This window comes from Misgurnus anguillicaudatus, unplaced genomic scaffold (assembly GCF_027580225.2).
Source record: "Misgurnus anguillicaudatus unplaced genomic scaffold, ASM2758022v2 HiC_scaffold_29, whole genome shotgun sequence".
Classification (NCBI taxonomy): Eukaryota; Metazoa; Chordata; class Actinopteri; order Cypriniformes; family Cobitidae; genus Misgurnus; species Misgurnus anguillicaudatus.
This window is the reverse complement of record NW_027395279.1, coordinates 1989710-2012780: the sequence shown is the minus strand read 5'-3', so window position 1 is coordinate 2012780 and position 23071 is coordinate 1989710. Positions and strand designations below refer to the sequence as shown.

General features: G+C 39.8%; 1 long non-coding RNA gene across 1 annotated transcript; it reads left to right on the top strand.

The window, feature by feature from the left end:
- The first annotated feature begins 313 nt into the window (after positions 1-313).
- Positions 314-22232, top strand: LOC141362849 (uncharacterized). Its single transcript, XR_012368422.1, has 3 exons — positions 314-399; positions 792-890; positions 22149-22232. It is a non-coding gene; the product is annotated as an uncharacterized lncRNA (long non-coding RNA).
- Positions 22233-23071: the final 839 nt, after the last annotated feature.

Sequence of the window (23071 nt, the reverse complement as noted above, 5' to 3'; positions counted from 1 at the left end):
TAAACTATATGGATTCATTAATGGTGTATGATTGCAGTATTCATATTTAAAATCAAATTAAATCAAATCAGAAAACTCATTACGTGGATACAGCAGTTTAAAATATATGTTAATTGTTTTTTGTGAAACTCCTCAGGTATAACTAGATATAAATATATAGTTTTATACAGATATAATGACTGATGATAAATATACCTGATGTCTTGAGGTCTTTCATAAGAAAAACACCATACACTATGCAGTGACACTGATGTATTGTTGTCACAACTGAGACTGTCAGTCCATGCATCTCTTAATAAACTCTTCTGTTTTTAGGTTTCTTCATTGTTGCAGTTTTACCTGTGATAACAACATCAACCAATTACGACTGGAATGTTACATGTGGGCAAAAGATGGGATGTGAGTACAATCCTTTTTTTGTTTGTTAACATTATTTAATGCATTAGCTAACAAACTTAGCAATGAGCAATAAGTTAATATAAACATTTTACAGAATGTTTTATTCTTTGTTAATGTAAGTTAATGCTCATACAGTTGTTTGTGTTAGTTCATTATGTATTAACTAATGTTAACAGTTACAACTTTTAAAAATTCATTCGTAAATGTTAAAATGAAGATGCATAAATGGTGTTTTCCTTAAGGTTAGTTAATTTAGTTAACTAATGTTTTCAAATGGACCCATGTTTGCCCTGTAAATTGTTTGTCATATTTCTTGGTAAATGATGACCTTGATTTTAAAGAGTATTTTGCCTTTGAAAGTAAAAGTATTTATGTTAAAAAATCTTCCTCAGGTTCACCTTTGGTCAGGAGATCAGTATGGTCTACAATGATGTTATTGCTGACTGCAGTAATGATGTATTTCTACATCATGGCTCTGGAAAATGAAAAAGGTATATACAGAAAATCTTTTGGAAATCGTTTAAAAGATACACCAGATATAAAAAAAGAAATGTCCCTTTTTACTTTAAAGATAACTTTTGCCAAATCCATAAACTTTAAAGATCCTTATTTTAAAGGTTTCAAACAATGTTTTTCTTGCTTGTTCAATGACGCATAAATAATTAATGTACCTGTGAAACGGTCCTTAAGACACCAACAGCTCATAGATGGTGGGGAACTGACTCTGAAAAGATGCTTAGGGTTCCTGCTCACCTGTCAACATGTCATAGTCCTTCTGCAGGAGACATGAGGACACCAGGGGCTCTATCTTACACCCGGCGCAATGCGCGACGCAAGTGTCTTTCGCTAGTTTCCACCCTAATTTTCACGTTTAGCGCCGCGTTGTTTAAATAGCAAATGCATTTGCGCCCTGGTTTGTAAACGAGGTGTGTTCAGGCGCATTGTTGGCGCGTTGCTATTTTGAGGCAACTAAAATAGACTACGCCATTGACCAACAAAAACCTGGTCTAAAGTCTAAAGTCAATGGCGCAATGTGTTTAATGTTATTTAAAGAGCACATTAGTAATATGCACCTATAAACGGGACGACAACGCGGGTTTGCTTATCACAAAGTACATGAATGCGCAGCAGCACAAAAATGCTTTTAAATATGAAAGATTAAAGGATTGAATGTAAAAGATTATTATTGAGTCTCTTGGAAATAAATGAGAACTAATTATGAGACGTTAGAAGGCGCAAAGAGCTGCTTCACCTGTAGCCTGGTAAGTAAATAAATGCTTTGCTTTTGTAACGGGTGTGCAGTCTATAACAGTTTATTTCAGGTCAAATGCACGTCCATTAACCCTTGTATATTCTGCGTTGTGTTCTTGTTGTGATGAATGAAGAAAAGACCCAAACCACAACCAACTGCTGGTTACTCTTTTAATGAAGATGGAACAGCGGATTTGTCTGTACAAATCAACAAACAAAAATAAATAAGGCTCTGTCACATGCAGTCTCCTCCACATAGCACACAGATCTTAAGCTCCTCCTCTCAGCCTGCCTGGCGCAAACTGCATATACATACACCACTGATAAAACTTAGTTGTATCAGCAAAAATACTTTTAAATAAAAATGTGAAAATGAACTAAATAGATTGAGCATTTTATAATGTAATTAACATCATGAATTTCTTTTACTTACATAATGCAACAAATGTAAACACTATGCCAGATTAATTATAATGAACACATACCTGTACAAATCAACAAACAAAAATAAATAAGGCTCTGTCACATGCAGTCTCCTCCACATAGCACACAGATCTTAAGCTCCTGTTAGCAGATAAACACATAGAAAACCCTATAAACTAGCACGTGGAAACATGTCTATTTTAAAGCTTGTAAAAAGTCTGTTTACAAGGTTTATAATCAATTGACATGTTAACTGAATGTTCACAGCCTCAAAACTAACATTTATACAGGCATAAAACAAAGTTTGTATCGTCCAAAAAACGAAATAAGTGTTTAAAACTGACGAGCAAAATAATACATTACCTCCTCTCAGCCTGCCTGGCGCAAACTGAGAGAAGCACGTGAATGACGACACAAAGACTGCGGCCTCTTAAAGTGACAGTACAGGTATTAACAACATGGTCTGAATACAACATACAGGTGTAAATATTAACAATAAAAGACATCTCAAACATAAAGAAAACAATTCAATTCAATTCAATTTTAATTCAATTTTATTTATATAGCGCTTTTCACAATTGGTGATTGTTTCAAAGCAGCTTTACATTAACCCTTGTGTGGTGTTCGGGTCTGTGGGACCCGTTTTTAATGTTTACTGTAAGAAAAATTATGTAATTAATTGTTGTTTCAACCTCAGATTCATTGGCCTTGGCTCATTTTCTATGAAGAACATAAAAATAAACAACTTTATAATTACTGTACATCGTGTACCCCCCCTACACATTTATATTACATATGTGGTGTTCGGGTCCACTGGACCCGGGGGTAATAAGAATGTGAAAATTGAATTTGCTATGTAACTTTACTCTGTTTTTCTCCTATCTGCGACTCCTGTGAGTGCATGAGTGTGTTTGTATATATGTCTGTACATATGTGATGGATGCATGTCAGAGTTTTGTCCTTCTACTCTTGCTGTAATGCCGCAAGCATCCAACATGTTATATATCATGCATGAACATTTGTCTGCCCCCACTGTCCCAAACACTTTACCTTCTGTCTAACAGGAAACATTCTACATTTTACCATTATATCCCTTACAAAAAATAACCATGGTTTTACTGTAGTAAAAGTGTAGTAAAAAAAAATGGGTTTACCACAAAACCTGGTGTGTGTGTGTGCGTGCACGTGCGTGCGGCCGGGTAATTATCACGTTGTGGGGACCAATTGTCCCCAAAAAGATAGGAATACCAGTATTTTTGTGACCTTGTGGGGACATTTTGATTTCCCCATCAGGAAACAAGCTTATAAATCAAACAAAATGATGTTTCTTGAAAATGTGAAGTAGCAGAAGGGTTTCTGTGATGGTTGGGGTTAGGGAATGGGGTAGGTAAGGGGAATAGAAATAAAATGCATTACATCTATGGAATGTCCCCACAAAACATGGAAACCAGAAACATGTGCGTGCGTGTGTGTACCTGGTATTTATCACATTGTGGGAACTAAATGTCCAACAAAGATGTGTGTGTGTGTGTGAGAGAGAGTGAATAATAGAGAAAGTAAAATATTATCCATGAATTTTCATCATTCTAAGTTATGTTCAATAGCAACACATTGTATAACATGTGTGTGGACATAAGATGGACACATTATATGTGTATAAAATGCAAGAAATGCATACGCAACACAACTACACAGTAAAATTTTGCTTCTAATGTGTTGTGTTTGCTGGCAAGAACAGGTTATGTGTTCAGTGTAAATAATTTCTTAAGATACGGCATCTGTTCAGTTGGGGCCTGTGCTGTGTAGACTGACACAAATGTGTACAATTTCAAAAAGTTCAAAGAATATAACATCAACAGTGATGAAAAACTTGGTTTCATTTATACTTATTTATGATAAAATAGTTTTTCCCCCAAAATCTGGATCAGAATAGAATTTTCTTCTTTTATTTCATATTACCACAAAAACGAATGGCACTTTAGTTTATAAATAGTCCTCTACCAGTGGTAAAAAAACAAATATTAACCATGAATTCTGTCTATGTTACTTGCAATAAGGCTAAAGTAAACATCTGTAAACAATATTACATAAATTTGTATGACTGCATTGGTTTAAGATACTAATAATGCTCTGGGTCCAATAGACCCACAAACATCGTCTAAGTAACAAAAATATGAACACCACACAAGGGTTAATAGAAGAAGTGAAAAGCACAGAAAAACGACAGATAGCACAACATAATACACGATAGCACAAGCAGCTAAATTTGATGCGGCTATGAATCAACATTATAAGCGTGCATATTGCTAATGTAACGTAAAGAAGATGGTGCTAAGTTAAGCCCAAGAGGGCTGCCTCCCCGGGTTGAAAAACCCCCTAGGAGAAAAAAAACCCCAGGCTCAGCCGGGGAAGTAAAAAAAAGTCATAGGAGGGAAAAACCCTTGGGAGATATATTTATATTGAAACGATTAAGGAGATTAGGCGGAGGTTAAGCGGGTTCTGCCGGTGGTCGTTGGTCATGCATCAGCTGGGCATCACGTTGAAGGTCTGCCGGTGGGTCAGAGGTGTGCCGACTTTCACATTTACCGGAACTGGGTCTGTTTGTCTCATTGTCCTCGGAGAGGAGGACGAGACATAAAGAAAGAAAAACAAAACCCAATTAGCGTAGGGGCCATTCATATGTATACACCTATACATATACACAAACATATATCCATATATATCCACACATATCTATATATACATATATACACATATATATACATACACATACACACACATATACATATATATACATACACACATACACACATACATACACATACATGTACATATACGTATTGAAGATACAACGTCATCCTAGTGAAAGACTCTGCGCAGTTTGGTTTAGGGAGAATGAGAAAAATGCACGGGACGGCGAATGTTTTGGAAATGGGTGCAGTGACACCCTTTTAAGGACTGAAGTCCCGCCCCCGACTAGTGGGCTTAAAACCACAAATCTATACCCATCGTGCTTTATTGAAGTTCGGACGAGCAAGGGAGTAAAGGGGAGACGGGGACGTGACTGCGCCAGCCATCTCCCTGATGCCTGTCTGGGCTTCACAGTACTCCCCTACTCGACTCAGAAACCTCAGGAGATGGGCCGAGCAAGTGATAACATAATTCCATACATAACTTTCAATCACTCCTCTGGGCTTGACAATTAATGGCCCGATTCGGGGATTTATTGGTGTAGTTTTGAAGTTTTGGCCTTGTATTGTGGTTTGTATGTGCACAGAGTAGCGTTTCTTTTCCTTGTATGTAGCCTTTTCTATTTTATACGTGACCTTTGTTTTTAAAAGTTTATGCCCGGCTCATGGTTTGCTGCACATATGTAAACGAGTAAGGAGAGATTAAACATTTTCTTAAGAATATTTAGTTTATTTATTTATTAGGTTGTTCAAGCTAACTATTGTGAGACGAGTACCATTAATAAAACAATTATGTGAATGCCTTGTTGAAGAGAAAAGTTTTAAGTCTAGATTTAAAATTATCGACTGTGTCTGATTCTCGGACATCGGTTGGTAAATCATTCCAGAGCTTAGGGGCTAAGTAGGAAAATGACCTTCCATTTTTAGACACTTTTGATAGTCTAGGGATAATCAAGAGACCAGAATTTTGCGACCGTAGTGTGCGTGATGGATTGTATTCTGATAGTAATTCTCTAAGATATGAGGGTGCTAGGCCATTTAAAGCTTTGTAGGTGATTAGTGATATTTTAAATTGTATGCGATATTTAACTGGTAGCCAGTGTAAAGATGCCAGAATTGGGCTTATGTGGTCATACTTTTTAGATCGAGTAAGTACCCTTGCGGAAGCGTTTTGAACTAGCTGAAGCTTGTTTACTTGATTTGCATGGCATCCCCCGAGTAGCGAGTTACAATAGTCTATTCTAGAGGTCATAAAAGCATGGATAAGCTTCTCTGCGTCAGATGTAGACAGTATATGGCGTATTTTCGAGATATTTCTAAGATGGAAGAATGCTGTGCGGCAGACGTTGGCGATATGACTATTGAAGGATAAGTTGCTGTCGAACATCACACCTAAGTTCCTAACCGTGGAAGATGGCACCACAGTGCAGCCATCTATGTGCAACTTGTAATCTGACATATTATGTTTGTAGCGATTCGGTTCAATAATAAGTATCTCTGTCTTATTGGAGTTCAGTTTAAGAAAGTTATGTGCCATCCAGTCACTAACATCGCTAAGGCAGTCTGTTAGCTTAGAAAACGTGTGTGTTTCGCTCGGATGTGAGGAGATGTAAAGCTGGGTATCATCCGCATAGCAGTGAAAACTTATGTTATGTTTCCTGATAATGTCTCCTAGAGGTAACATGTATAACGAGAACAGGATAGGACCTAAAACCGATCCCTGCGGTACACCGTATTTAACCAGGGAGTGATATGACTCTTCCTCGTTTACATAAACAAAGTGATAGCGATTGGTTAGATACGACCTAAACCAGGCTAGCGCCTGACCACTGATACCAACATAGTTTTCTAGTCTATTGAGTAAGATTGTATGATCTATTGTGTCAAAGGCTGCACTAAGGTCTAATAATATAAGAATTGAGATTTCACCACGATCGGATGTTAATAGGAGGTCATTTGTAACTCTAAGCAACGCTGTCTCTGTGCTATGGTGGGGCCTGAATCCTGATTGGAACTTTTCATATGTACTATTATTTGTCAAGAATGTGCGTAACTTGCTTGCCACTACCTTTTCTAATATTTTCGAAAGAAAAGGGAGATTTGAGATTGGTCTAAAGTTATTAAGCTCTCCCTGATCAAGCTGCGGTTTTTTAATCAGCGGTTTAATAACTGCTAGTTTGAAAGCTGTTGGAACATATCCTATTTCTAGCGATGAGTTAAAGATATTTAGAACTGGGGTTGACACTACAGGGAATACTTCTTTAAGCAGTTTTGTGGGAACGGGGTCTAATATACAGGACGATGATTTGGATGATGTAACTAGTCTAGAGAGCTCGTCTATTGTAGTAGGTTTAAATGAATCAAGATGTTCATATGGTAATCTAGTGTTTAGTGAACTAACGGGTTGAGTGGTGGCTGCCTGGGTAGCTACGATGTTTTCCCTTATAGACGTAATTTTGTTAGAAAAGAAGTTCATGAAGTCGTTACTATTGTGTTGAAGTTTACTATTGGTTTCTGTTTGTTCTTTATTTCTAGTCAGTTTTGCAACCGTGCTGAAGAGGAAACGAGGGTTATTATGATTCTCATTTATAAGCCTGCTAAGATAGGTAGATCTGGCGGTTTTAATAGCCTGTCTGTATTGTTTAACACTCTCTTTCCATGCTGCACGCCATACCTCTAACTTTGTGCTTCTATAATTTCTTTCCATTTTCCTAGTTGCCTTTTTGAGTGCTGCGGTGTGATGATCATACCATGGAGCTGGCGGTTTTTCTTTGATTCTCTTTTTTCGAATGGGAGCAACGGCATCCAATGTGTTAGAACAGACATTGTTTAGGTTTTCTATTACAATATCTAGATCGTCAGAGTTATCTGCTACATGTTTAATTTGGGACAGGTCTGGAAGAGTGCTAATAAATCTATCTTTAGTGGTGGAAATTATTGTTCTGGCTAATCTGTAGCATGTTGTGGATTGACTGATCCTATCTAGAAGTACAGTGTATGACACAAGGTAATGGTCAGAAACTGCATCACTCTGAGGTGATATTTTGATGTCATTAATATTGAGCCCGAGTGACAGAATTAAGTCTAATGTGTGCTTACGAGTATGCGTTGGCCCTGTCACGTTTTGTCTAATATTGAGAGAATTTAGAACATCCATAAATGCACGTCCTAGTGCATCTTTTGGGTTATCCACATGAATATTAAAATCACCAACGATAAGAGCTTTATCTACAGTGACTACAAGCTCAGACAGGAAATCTGCTATTTCTTTAAGGAAATCTGCATGGTGGCCCAGAGGTCTATATATTGTAGCTAAGGCAAAAGAGAGCTGTTTGTGGTTACGATCGGTTATTTCCATATTTAACAACATTAGTTCGAATGATTTAAATTTTACTTCAGATTTTTGGTTTACTTTAAAAATTTTGTTGTATATTGTAGCTACACCACCCCCTCTCCCCTTTAATCGAGGTTCGTGTTTATAATAATAGTCTTGTGGGGTGGATTCGTTTAAACTAATGTAGTCGTCTGCTTTAAGCCAGGTTTCTGTTAAACAGAGTGCATCTAAGTTTTGGTCTGTAACTATTTCATTGACAATAGGTTCTTTATTGGTAAGCGATCTAATGTTAAGAAGGCCGAATTTTAATATTCGAGGTTCATCTGTTAAAGTATTGTTGTCTAATTTTATATTAATCAGATTTGTACCAGATGTGGCAAGCGGTGCTCTGTATTTATTTGTTCGGGGAACAGATACAGTTGAAATGTGTTGATATTCTGGTAAGATTGACTCGAAGTGCTGGGATATAAGTGATCTTGACATATCACGGCAGCTAACAGATGGACGGTTAAGCCGATCCGCCTGTTGTCTGACTTGTACCCTGGATAGTCAGACTGTATTCGAAGTAAGACTATTGGTCAGATTTATAGAGAGAATCGCACTTCCTTCCTGAGATGGATGGAGGCCATCTCTCTTTAGCAGGTCAGGTCTCCCCCGAAAATGCTTCCAATTGTCTATAAACCCTACGTTATGCTGAGGGCACCATTTTGACATCCAGTCGTGAAGAGACAATAATCTACTGTAAGTTTCATCCCCCCGGTAGGCGGGGAGGGGACCAGAGCATATTACATTGTCTGACATTGTTTTAGCAATTTCACATATCTCTTTAATATTATCTTTGGTGATCTCCGACTGGCGGAGTCTGGTGTCATTCGTGCCGGCGTGAATAACAATTTTAGAAAACTTACGCTTAGCATTAGCCAGCACTTTAACTTTTGATCTAATGTCTGAAGACCTGGCTCCCGGTATACAATCGACTATGGTGGCTGGTGCCTCAATGTTTGCGTTTCTAAGTATCGAATCTCCAATGACCAAGGCACTTTTAACAGACGTCTCAGTCGGTGTGTTGCTTAGAATATCGAACCTGTTTGAAATTACCAGGGGGGTCTTGGGTGGGCACCGGAAACGACTTTGCCGCCTGACAGTCACCCAGTTAGTCGGCCCCCTTGACTCAGATGATGGAACCGAGCTATGTGTATTACGTTTAACACTAGGCGCACCCGAAACAGTGTTTGTAGCATTAGCGGTATTAGCGTTTGTAGCATTAGCGGTATTAACGTTTGTAGCATTAGCGGTATTAGCGTTTGTAGCATTAGCGGTAATAGCGTTTGTAGCATTAGCGGTATTGCTGTCATCAACTAGCGTTTGGATGCGCGCTTCTAGTTCTGCAATCTTCTCCGTCAGCCTTACTACTTCAATACACTTAGCACAAGTAAACCCCTCTGTGCTGATGGAAGAAGCTAAACTGTACATGTGGCAAGTAATGCAGGTTACAATAACAAGCGGAGTCTTACCGCTTTCATGTTGGGTGATGGCGTCTTCGGTCACCTGGACGCGGTCCGTGAAGCTACATCGCGAGGGAAGCTCACTCGCAGCACGCCCCGATCGCTTGCGGACGTCTGTAGTCAGTGTGATGTGAGGCAAGCTGAATCTGCGACGGCCGGGCAACGGCTCCTCCACGGCTTCCCGATCGCTTTCATTCTGGGCGATGGCGTCTCCGTTCCCTCGAGCGCGGTCCGTGAAGCTGCACCGCGTAGGGTGTTCGCTTTTTGCACTTCTCGGCCGCTTGTGGATGTGTGGAGCCTGGGTGAACTGGGCGCTGTACTTCGCGTAGGATCTGCGATAACCGGGTATCAACTGCTCCACAGCTTCCCGCTCAGGTGAGGACAGGTCTGAATAGCATACAGTGGATGAGTCCGCCATTAGATCGGCTGTTTGTTGATGCTAGCGGGCTATATGCTAACACTGGGTGTTTAGCAGTGATAAATCGTTTCACGTGGTAGTACTGCTCAATAGTCGTCACGGTAAAGTATTCTTGAGATAAACGAATATGTTATATTATATAAATAGGAACAAGGTAGTCAGAAAATAGGATTTGGATGATAAACTCGACGGAGCTCTGATGCACGACGCTCACTCTGACTCTCACTCTGACTCTCACTCTGACGTAATCCTCTGACGTCTGAATGTTCATCAGGATTTGGTGACATTTCAACCGTAAAAGTAAAGATATAATTTCAACCTGGTTACATTCACCCCTCCTGAAATTCACCAACATCCTGAAGTGGAGTCTCAGGACTGTATAGAACACATATGTCATCTGACTCTGACACCAACTGGCCCAAATGAAAAATATAGACCTAGTCCACAGTCAACTTAGAAGTCACCTCACATACAAGGTTAAGGGAAGAAAGAGATTGATCAGGTCTCTGAATCCCCTTAGCTAAATGCGACGCCTGATACGCCACACAACACTTGGGCCAAAAAATTCTTTTACAGACATCTGTAAGTATCAATGCTCATAACACAGTCCCAAAAAAAAAACAAATATCAAAAATAATCTATGCAAAACAAAGAGAGACTAGGGATGGCTCCCAAACAAAATGTTTGAACTCCTTAGAAATGGTTTCTGAACCATAGATTCTATTAGTCTGTTCACTGATTTCACTACTCTTCCTGCACGTGTTCTAACAATACCCTCAGCTGCAGTGTGTGTGTGCGGGTCAGCGTGAACCAATGCGTCATGTGGTGAGTGTGAAATATCTGATTGTGGTGCAAGTGAAATGGTTGGGTAATCTGCAATGGCACCAACAGGACTGTGCACTGGTCTAGACTGATCCAGCTCTTCTGAATCGGCTGACTCAGATTCGGGTGGAACTACAGGTGGCAAAACTGCAAAACTCTCACCATCTCTGGAATTTGACAAATTCTGTGCACTGTCATCATGAATCAACAACTCAGACACTGATGCTGTATCATCGCCACAGTCTTCCTGATCAGACTCCTCGCTGGCCAAAGACTGGTCATTTGCATGGGTATCCTGACTCTCGTCCATCCCAGAAAGTGGCAAGAAGTTGACCTCCAACAAAAGATTCCTGTGCACAACTCTTGTGTGTCCCTTAGCATCTTGTATTTTGTAGACATGGATATTGGGATTTGCACCAACAACTGTGTACACTCCATCCTCCCATTTGTCGGCCAACTTCCTCCTCCCTCGTTCACCTTTATTCGCCACCAAAACACGATCTCCCACGGAGAGGTAAGTACCCCTGACACGTTTGTTGTATTGCTGGGCCTGATGCTGTTGCTCACTGGAGGAATGTTTCTGAGCGATTTCCATCGCACTTTTGAGGCAAGAGAGCAGGGACTTGACATATGGGTCATAGTCAACGATTCCTGGGTCAGTCAAAACCCCCTTGAGACTTCCGGTTTGGGCGATGACGGAGTAGGTCGCAAGCTGGGAGAGCTCTGTTGAAATCCTTTCCAAATTCGATTATTACACATTTAATTATTACAGTTAACTTGAGCAAACCTGTGTGGAAACGTACTAATGATGGGGAAACCGACCAAAAAACAAAACCAACCTACGGAGGGCACATCCGAGGATAGCCAAGACTCTAGCACGCAGGCTAACCAAAATGAACAACGTGCTGCTAGCAACGCGCCGCTAACCTTGGCAGATATGGAGAAACTTCTCAACTCAATGGAGGATCGCATTATAGCCAAACTATCCGTCCAACTCTCTGCTGACCGAGCGGCTATTGATCGACATGACCAGACCATTCAACAGATGGAAACGTCACTTAACGATATGGAGACCAGGCTAGTAACTCTCGAGTCAACTTGCGCGACCCTGTCTAGAGAAAACGAGGCCCTTAAACTTAAGACGGATGATCTTGAAAATAGATCGAGGCGCAATAATATCCGTATTACTGGCCTACCTGAGAAAGTTGAAGGTTCGCATCCAACTGCTTTCATGGAGGTATTCCTGGAAGAAACCTTTGGAACAGAGGCTTTTTCCTCACCCCCTTCCGTCGACAGGGCTCATAGAATAGCCTCCTCACGCAGAAGACAGGATGACCCTCCGCGTCCATTCATTGCACGGATCCACCGTTACCAAGACAAGGAGCGCATCCTGAAATTATCCAGAGAGGCCGGGTCCCTCTCATTCCGCGGCTCCGAGATACATATTTACCCCGACTACAGCGCGGAGGTCTCTAAGAAAAGAGCAGCGTACTACACAGTGAAGTCTCAGTTGAGAAACGCTGGAATCGGCTACCGGATGTTTTTTCCAGCTAAACTTCAAGTCACGGATAAAAACGGGCAGAAACTACTTTTCTCCTCCCCCGAAGAAGTTTCGGTCTTTCTTCAAAAAATTCGGCCAGGTATCTCTTCCACTCCCTCGAATTCATGAGACATTGTTTTGGACGATGTTAAAAATACTTTGAGACGGAGGCAGTCACCCTGTCGCTGGTGAGCTTTACGTCTCCTCGCTTTGCAATGTTTAAATCAGCTGCCGGGCAGCCTCCGTTTGGACAATGTTGCAACACTGTAATTTTGTTAGTTTACCCTTTTTTTATGCCTCTCTATTTTCATAGTTAAGTTTATGTAATACAGCGGTTGCCTTAATGAGGTGTGTTTTACTATATGAAAAACAGCTTATTTACAATGCTGCCTCCAGTTCAAGGTTTTACTACGATTCTCTGTAAGTCTTTTGTTATTTCATTCACATAGTAGGGCACTATGATATACACGCCTCCTCTCACATACACATAGTTTAGCCTCCGGTGGGACAAGGTTGTAATTTCTGTTTGTTTACTTTATTTTGTGCCTCTCTATTTTTATAGTTTAGCTTATGTAATACAGCGGCTGCCTAAATGGTGTGTGTTCTACTATATTGTTATTAGTAGTATTATTGTTTATTCATTTCTAATAATAATTATTACTGTCGTTATTACTGTTTTTTTCCCCCTTTTCAAACGTATTTCTTTTTATCTTATTTATATCATTAATGGAATACATGGCTTAATTTGGAAAACATCTTTATTTACAATGCTGCTTTCCGTTCAATGCTTTACTATGATTCTCTGTGAGTCCTTTGTTATTGAAATCACATTGAAGCCCACTAAGATAGATATGCATCCTTTCACATACAGTATAATTTATACACACATACCTACATGACTACACACAGCATTGTTATAGCGTAAGATTGTTCATTTTGTCTTTACCTGACACACAGTGTCTTGCACAATTACACGTTGGAAGTTGTAATAATCTATTTGCTTTATTACTTTGTGAAACAGAGTTCAAGTGTAAGGTTGATGTTCTATAACCTGGTAGCTCTGAGTTCTGTTAAAAATCCCGATCCCTTTCCTGATATCTTACCTCAATTTGCCTTTTTTTTTTTTTTTTTTTTCTTTCTTTCTTTTTTGCCCATGCAGATACTCGCTATACACCCCCCCAATCCTCTAAAATATGACATCTAAAATTAGTTGTAACCAAAGTCGGCCCATTCACTTTGTCTCTCTTAATACTAAGGGTATAAATAACTGGGTAAAAAGACAAAAAATAACATCATACTTACAACAATTAAATTCGGACATAGCCTTCCTGCAAGAAACCCATCTTAAAAACCACCATATTAACTATTTTAAAAAAGGCTGGGTTGGACAAGTGTTCCACTCCCAGTTCAATGCTAAGGCCAGAGGGACAGCAATTCTCATACATAAGGACATTCCATTTCAGGCTGAGAAAGTAATTTCCGATAAAAATGGGAGATTTGTCATTGTAACTGGCCGATTATTCACCAGTCTTGTCAGCTTGATCAACATTTACGCTCCTAACTACGATGATTACAACTTTTTTAACAAACTGTTCTCTGCCATACCTGGGGATAGCGATCATAAGTTGATAATAGGTGGCGACTTTAACTGCGTACTCAGTACCGTGCTAGACAGATCATCTAACAAGCCCCAACCCCTCACCAAATCTGCAAAAGTTGTCAATGATTTCATAGCTCACAATGGTGTTTCGGACATTTGGCGATTCAAATTTAATAATAAAAAAATATTTTCCTTCTTCTCAAATGTCCATCACACCTACACTCGAATCGACTATTTTCTTCTGGACAATAGACTGCTGGGACATGTTAGCTCTTGCACATATCATAGTATCACAGTTTCAGATCATGGTGCAGTCTCATTTTACATCGCTTTACCCAACTGCCATAGGCCTGCCCGCAATTGGAGGCTTAACCCCCTTCTCATTGCAGATGAACAATTTACAAATCACATATCTTCTCAAATTAACTTTTTCATTGAAACCAACACCTCCCCAGAAATTTCACAATCGTCCTTTGGGAAACCCTCAAGGCCTACCTTCGGGGACAAATAATTGAATACTCCTCTAGAACAAAAAAAGCAAGAGAATCAAAATTCATAGAGATCTCACAAGCCATTGCAGATATTGATAACCGCTACTCCTCCTCTCCATCTCCGGCTCTTTTCAAAGAGAGACTCCGATTACAGACAGAATATGACTTACTCTCCACAGATAAGGCCATTTACCTACTCAATAAAGCAAGAACTACAGCTTACGATTCAGGTGATAAGGCTGGCAGGCTACTTGCCCAACAAGCTCGACAAGCCCAATCCTCTCGCCTTATACCCAAGATTTATAATCAAACAGGAGAGATTGTGACAGACTACATGGAAATTAATAACACTTTCAAACAATACTACAATAAATTATACAGCTCTGAATGTGAAGATAACTTTTCACAGCTCAATCACTTCTTTGATAACCTTCAATTTCCTTCTATTCCAACTGAACAAAATTCTTTATTGGGAGGTGAGATCTCTAAATCTGAGATTCTAAAAGCTATCAATTCCCTGAAAAGTAGCAAGACTCCTGGTCCAGACGGGTACTCCTCTGAATTCTATAAAAAATTTGCACCCCAGCTATGCCCACTGCTCCAAGCCATGTTTAATGAATCTCTGTCATCCGGACAGCTCCCACCAACCTTACGACAAGCCGCAATTACGCTTTTACCAAAAGATGGAAAAATCCACTCCAGTGCTCCTCTTACCGCCCAATCTCCCTGCTGAATGTGGACTATAAAATTTTATCCAAGGTTCTGGCGGCTAGATTGGAGACTGTTATTCCACAAATCATTGCTGTAGACCAAACAGGCTTTATCCTAAATAGATACTCTAGTTCAAATTTTAGAAGACTTTTTAATATTATTTATTCCCCTTCATCCTCCTCTCCGGAAATGGTCATATCTCTTGATGCTGAAAAAGCGTTCGACCGAGTTGAATGGCAATACTTGTTTGCAACCTTAAAAAACTTTGGGTTTGGAGATACCTTCATCTCCTGGATAAAACTCCTCTACTCCCATCCAACGGCGTCAGTAATTACGAACGGACAGCAATCAGAGTATTTCTCTCTAGGCAGAGGCACGCGTCAAGGCTGCAGTCTGTCCCCACTACTTTTCGCCATTGCCATTGAACCACTGGCCATTGCTTTTAGACAAGCAAGGGATTTCAAGGGCATAGTGCGTTGGGGCGTCACACACAAACTATCCCTTTATGCAGATGACATTCTTTTATATGTCTCAGACCCACTAAGTTCAGTTCCATACATACTCAATATTCTAAAGCAATTTGGAAGCCTCTCTGGCTATAAAATCAATTTTGAAAAAAGCGAGATGTTTCCTCTCAATCAAGCAGCCACTTTAATCCCTGCATCACACTTTCCATTTAGAATAGTCAATAAGGGCTTCAAGTATCTAGGGGTAGAGATTACTCCTACTTTTTTGTCCCTCTTTACTAAAAATTTTAATATCTTGTTTGAAAAATGTAAAAAAGACATGGCTAGATGGATGAATCTTCCACTCTCCCTAGCAGGCTGAATTAATCTGATCAAAATGGTGGTCACACCAAAATTTCTTTATCTCTTCCAAAATATCCCCATCCTCATAAAAAAATCATTCTTCAGTTCTCTGGAAAGTAGTATATCTTCCTTTATTTGGAACGGTAAACCACCCAGAATCAAAAGAAGCTCCCTTCAAAGACCTAAAAATTTAGCGGGCCTAGCTCTACCCAATTTTATTTACTATTACTGGGCATGTAATATTAAGACAATACTACACTGGATGGGAGGAGAGTGCTCCAGTGGGAGCGAGACCTGGAGGCAAATGGAATTCAGGGCATTCAGCCACCTGAAATCTGTGCAAATCCGCAACCCACCGTCTTTCTTCCACACCATCACCAGTGGCGAAGCATACTCACTCGAAGACTTCCTGATAATCCCCTTTTCCTCCATATCAGTGAGAACCTGCCTCAGCTTTTGATAGTGGGCCGGAGGGACCCTCCTATATGGCAGGCGAAAAGGGCGATTGTCAGTGAGATGAATGCGGTGTGCATATCCCTTGACCTCCCCACAGTCCAATGGGTGCTTGGAGAAGATGTCGTGATATTCAATCAATAGCTGTGTGAGTCTAGACTTGCAGTCTTTACTGACCTGGCATGCGTCTATGTCAACATCACTTAGGCCCAACTCTGATAGGCTTTTTTCCAGCTGACCAGCTAAATAGACACTGGGCCATGTGTCATGTTGCTGTTGCGCTATGTCATGTACTTGTTTCTCCATATGAGACTGCTGTATCTCAAAGTCAGTTTCTTTGTTGTCTGCATCTGGTTGTTTCTCTGAAGCCACATGTGGACCCTGAGAAGCAGCTAGATCCTCGATTGCCAAACATGGAAACACATCAGCCAATTTGCAATTTCTCTTCAGTGTGACAGCTTTGTCAGATGGGTTAACAACTGTCATTGGCACCCATCTATCACCCCAGAGAGGTGTGACAAGACGGCCCACTAGAACACCTCGTGGCATGGCTTTAGAGTTGGTTGGCTCTACCACAACTGTGCTTCCAGGTGACATTGGCACGCTAGCAGGAAGTCTACCCCAAACCAAATGCTCATGCCTGGGTTGAAGTATCACTGCTTGGGTGAGCTTGACAGTGCCTATTTTGTCAGGAACCGCACTCCCTCTCCAGCGCTCAACATTGGTGAACATCGACAAGAACTGTTCAACATCGGGATCAGACTGATGCTCAGGTCTGGTAGCCATGCTCCAATAGTCATTATCATCCTTAAGAACACGAATCATGTGTTTGATGACATTTGAGCCCACTATGAGATCATCATGCTGACCAGGCACAACCAAAGTAGGTACAACACAGCGAGCACCGTAAAGCTGCATCTCCAAGTCATAAAAACCCTCAGGTCGAGTCTGCAGACCACCACAGCCAATCAAAACAATATTTTCTTCAGGGTGCTGCTTCTCAGGCAAAACACCAGCAGAGCTGAGTTTCTCTACTGCATGTTCACTGATGCTACATGCCATAGAGCCAGAGTCTAACATTCCTTTTAGCTGTACACTGTGATTGACAAGGACAGTAGCATAAAACAACTCACTGAATGCTTCGATTGTCTGTGTGGCTTGAATGACTATACGGGTCCCCGTAGGTGCTTTGGCACAGCAGTCCTCATATAAGCGAGCTGGGTCGTGTGTATCAGAGAGGGATTTGTCCAGAATACCCACACCGCCCCTCCCAGGGTGTGGGTTTTCTAGTTTAACTGTGGGTCCTGTCCACCAGCGCTGTTGGCAGGTTGAGAGTGGCGCTGGTTGGTCTGATCAGGGCAGTCCTTCTTCCAGTGACCAGGCGATAAGCACTTTAAACACCTGTTCTCTCGTCTGCAGTGAGACAAAGTGGAGTGATCAGAAGCCCTACAAACCCTGCATACCTTTCGAAAAGAGTGAGGAACTGTGGCTTGAGCTCTGGGGTTAGCTGGCACTTGTGTATGTTGTGTAACCAGTCGGTCTAACAAGTTCACTAAACTGCTCAAGCAGACATTGTCAACACTCGCAGTAGTCATTGGAACTGGAGATGGCACCAACGGCACAGTGGTGTTTGGAGCTGGTGTATTATCAGCCATAGGCACATGACACTGGGAATGGACTTTGCGCTCTACTGTGCTTAGCCTAACTGGCCTAACAGAAGCAGCTTGAGTTTTCTGTTCTTGCATGTGCTCATCAAGCCTCTCTTGGATCTCACATGCCGACCATTTTTCCGCAGACTTGAACTTGAAAACACTTGCAAGAGACTGGTCTGGGCAGTGTTTGATAAACATCATACTGACTTCATGGCCCGGGTCATCAATGCATCGACCTTGTCTTTTCAGATATTCATCCGCTACATCAACTGTTTTGTTTAGCCTTATCCAATATTCCATAGCATCTTCATTTGGCATGGGTAGTGTGTTGTAAAAATCTGCCAAAGGCATGCTTGAGTAAGTCAGTTCACTAAAGTGTTGTTTCAGGATATCAAAAATCACATGGGGATTGGCAGCATGGTTAATTGATGTGTTGTTACGCAGCTTAATCTTCACTACATCCCCTGCTTTGCCCATAAGTTTTGCCAGGACTTCCTGTGAATGTTCATGAACTGGAATAGCTTTCTTCTTTAAATACAAAGTCATAAGATTTTCCCACTCATGAACTGTGAATTTGTCTGAGCTATCACCCCTAAATATAGGAGGCTCCCTTACATCTGATTGCATGACAACCTTGACGTTAGGTAATGGTAAAAGGTGAGTGAATGCTGCTACCCACGGCGAACGAGCTGACGTCGATCTTCAGACCAATCCTTGAAAGGTCACGGCACCATTGTAACGGGTGTGCAGTCTATAACAGTTTATTTCAGGTCAAATGCACGTCCATTAACCCTTGTATATTCTGCGTTGTGTTCTTGTTGTGATGAATGAAGAAAAGACCCAAACCACAACCAACTGTTGGTTACTCTTTTAATGAAGATGGAACAGCGGATTTGTCTGTACAAATCAACAAACAAAAATAAATAAGGCTCTGTCACATGCAGTCTCCTCCACATAGCACACAGATCTTAAGCTCCTCCTCTCAGCCTGCCTGGCGCAAACTGCATATACATACACCACTGATAAAACTTAGTTGTATCAGCAAAAATACTTTTAAATAAAAATGTGAAAATGAACTAAATAGATTGAGCATTTTATAATGTAATTAACATCATGAATTTCTTTTACTTACATAATGCAACAAATGTAAACACTATGCCAGATTAATTATAATGAACACATACCTGTACAAATCAACAAACAAAAATAAATAAGGCTCTGTCACATGCAGTCTCCTCCACATAGCACACAGATCTTAAGCTCCTGTTAGCAGATAAACACATAGAAAACCCTATAAACTAGCACGTGGAAACATGTCTATTTTAAAGCTTGTAAAAAGTCTGTTTACAAGGTTTATAATCAATTGACATGTTAACTGAATGTTCACAGCCTCAAAACTAACATTTATACAGGCATAAAACAAAGTTTGTATCGTCCAAAAAACGAAATAAGTGTTTAAAACTGACGAGCAAAATAATACATTACCTCCTCTCAGCCTGCCTGGCGCAAACTGAGAGAAGCACGTGAATGACGACACAAAGACTGCGGCCTCTTAAAGTGACAGTACAGGTATTAACAACATGGTCTGAATACAACATACAGGTGTAAATATTAACAATAAAAGACATCTCAAACATAAAGAAAACAATGTTCATCAGGATTTGGTGACATTTCAACCGTAAAAGTAAAGATATAATTTCAACCTGGTTACACTTTGAACAAATGCATCTGTTTTTAAATGTTTTTAAATGCTACCTCACGGATTTATTGTATATGATGACTCTGTACCTGCGGATATGGTGAGATGAGAAACATTTTTAAGTAATGCTAAAAAAACTCTTTGCTAAAAAAACCCACTGTCCAAAGTGCTGAAACGTGAGGAGAGCCGTTTGTAGATTCTTTATCTCCTGTTTGTTACAAATAAAGTATTTTTAGAGTACAAACCTTATCTTACATACTTGTAAATTATTTTTTGATGATATTGGAAAGCTATACCTACATTTAAAGCAATTACAAGCCTGCTTATTTACTTCCATGACTAAAAGAAAACGGGTTTTAAAGGTTTTAATAAAAAAAAAAAAAATTCAATACAAGTGAAAAACAACACAATTATTTAACATTAATCTTAAACTGGGGATCTTCTTCCTCCGCTTAGTTTTTCAGTTTACAAAGTTCGTCATCTAAATAGGGATTAGACATAACGCCAGCGCAACTTGCTTTTAAAGGGGATGAGAGCTGAGACTCTCATTGGTTTACTGCACGTTACGCCCAAAATACTTCCATTACAATAGGACCAACCCTTTTCGACCATGCGCTCGACGCACAAACCATTTTTCCCGTCGTTAAATTAGTGGATTCGGACACGCCCATTTAGACGTTGCGCTGTGCGCTTTAGACGATGCGCTTAGATCGTTAAAATAGGACCCAGAGTATACAACTGGAATCTCATCTGATGCCATCAATGAATAGAAATGCACTGCAAAACTTAACATGTGATAACTGTTACTTTCCTCCCTCCCATTTTATCCAGGGACTCAATATTCTATCTCTGTTCACTGTGCCTTTGTAAATGTCTTTAATTATTAAAGTGACACCATGTAATTTTTCAACCTTCATAATAAATTTTCAAGACCCTTGTGATAGTACATCGACTTTAAATAGGTTGAATGACATGTCTACCATAGCCTGACGGGGTCTGTATCACTTTTACTCGTATTTTAAAACTTAGGGTTTCTGGTAGTAACCAGAGCACAAAAAAAACTACAAAATTCGACTGCTTTACGGCATACGTCACTTTCTCCACACAATTTGTTTTTAACGTGAATTTTGCTGGAGGCTACTTAAGGAGTGTAGAGAGCAGTTTCTATTATGTGACTCTGTGGCACAGTCTTTAGTGTCACGGACCTATGACACGGGCGACCCGGGTTCGATTCCCCTTTAAGGCAATTTTTTATATAAACTGTTGATTCATACATAAATGCGATGTTCTTTATAAATTACGGCGATTATATTGCATATAGTTCCCTGGATTCAGATGCTGTGTTCACGTATTTACCTTTCTTTTACTGTGTCTATGATATTTACATACAATCCATGTTGCTATAGCACTCAAACTTGCTTACAGTGTAAAACCAAACCCTATTCATTCACCAATCAGATCCGAGCGTTTCTCTCTTCTCTCTTCCTCATTTGCTGCGTTCCGCTGTCACTCGCGTGACGTATTACAAAGCGGCAGACCTAAACGCATCGGTTTACTTGGATTTGGAGCGATTTTCACACAAAAAAGAGGAATAACGAGCGCCATTGCGGAAAATCCTGGTGGCGAGGGAGAGAGAGAGGATGCAACAATATTTGTTTGGAAAAAGGCAAGGAAATACGTCTGGTCGTTTCTGAATTGGAAGGCTGCAGCCTCCGGAGGTCAAATATGCAGGCTGCACACGTCATCAAGCCTGGGTTATTAAGGTAAACTGAGCATTACATTCGCAAGTCATAAGCATACTGCAACAATTTACGATTAACAAAGTATAATAGTCAACTTTGTAATTGTTAATATTGTGAAATAAGAGAGTCTTGATGACGTATACAGCTTAGAAATAAGACATCCGGAGGCTGCAACCTTCAGATTGAGAAATGGCTTCTGCCACGACGAGTTCCTCATCAGAAAGTTGTAACATGACTGCGTTTCTCCCTGTTGTCTCAAAATGTTGATCGTTTAGCATTTTAAATGTTTAGTTTTTAGTTTAGTTTTAAGGTTGGCCAGTTCCTTTCCTTTGCGACAGTGCTGCGGCGCTTGTGGGCTCTAGGGGCGCTAGAAGTGAAAAATACGTGTCTAGCACCCCCTAGTGGCCAAAAAGTTTCATGGTGTCCCTTTAAATATTTAAATGTTCATACAAATATTTACACTTGTTTGCTAAAAATGAAAGCAGCTGAAAGTGAGGGGTTTTTTTTCTGCTGCGTTCATAATGTATGTTTACATCTGCATATCTTGTGAAGAAAGAATTTATACAAAGTTGATAATAAGGATGATATGTTGTTGTTTTCTTTGTACAGATCGTGTTGGATGGGCCTGCATGTTTGGATTTCTTCAAGAATTATGGATAGTTTGGAATTGTTTACTGTCATTTCAGGATTGGGGTACAATATTATTCATCTGCTTTGATCATCTTCTCTGTGTGATGATTGATTTACTATCAGCTCCAGTTTATTGCTTTCAACCCCTTTTGTTAATTTCACCTGAAGAAGATTGTAATTGTGGTTCATTTTAAATTCTGTTATATTTCTTAAATCCTGTGATTCTGATCTGTAGTTTGTACGTGCGTGCCTGTGTGCGTGAATACGTTAAGTAGAATACGCCTGAATATGTTAAGTAGATGTTTAAGAGATATTTACTAAATTAAATTCATCATGTTCAGTTTAAAAGTATTCACCATCTCTTTCTTAAAATATGTTTTCGTCTTAACTATACTTCTGTACTATAATGCAATAACATGAACATAAGGCAAATAGTAACAACAACACAACTACACTGTAAATATGTGCTGTAATTATGTAGCTGGTTGCCAGTAACTTTAGAAGATAAAGACTGAAAATGTTTCATGTTCCTTTAACTTTGAACAAACTGTTGCCAGTAAATAACATAAATGTAAAATCTACAGTAAGTTACTGGCAGCTAGTTGCCATTAATATCCAGTAATACTAATTTATACAGACATATTTTACAGTGTAAACACAAATTAATTCTACAGAGAATCAGCATTGTGATTAATTAAAGAAATAACAAGGCATAAAGATTTTAAATATGGAAATATTGTGTTTCGACTGATAGTAACTGTCTATGTGTATGTGACATGTCTAAAGTTTAGTTATTAACATGTCTCATTTACTTTAAATAATAATATTAAAATGTATTTATTTTCAGAATTCACCCGTATCACTGCTGTGTATGTGTTTGGATCAGTTGTTGTTGTTTTAAT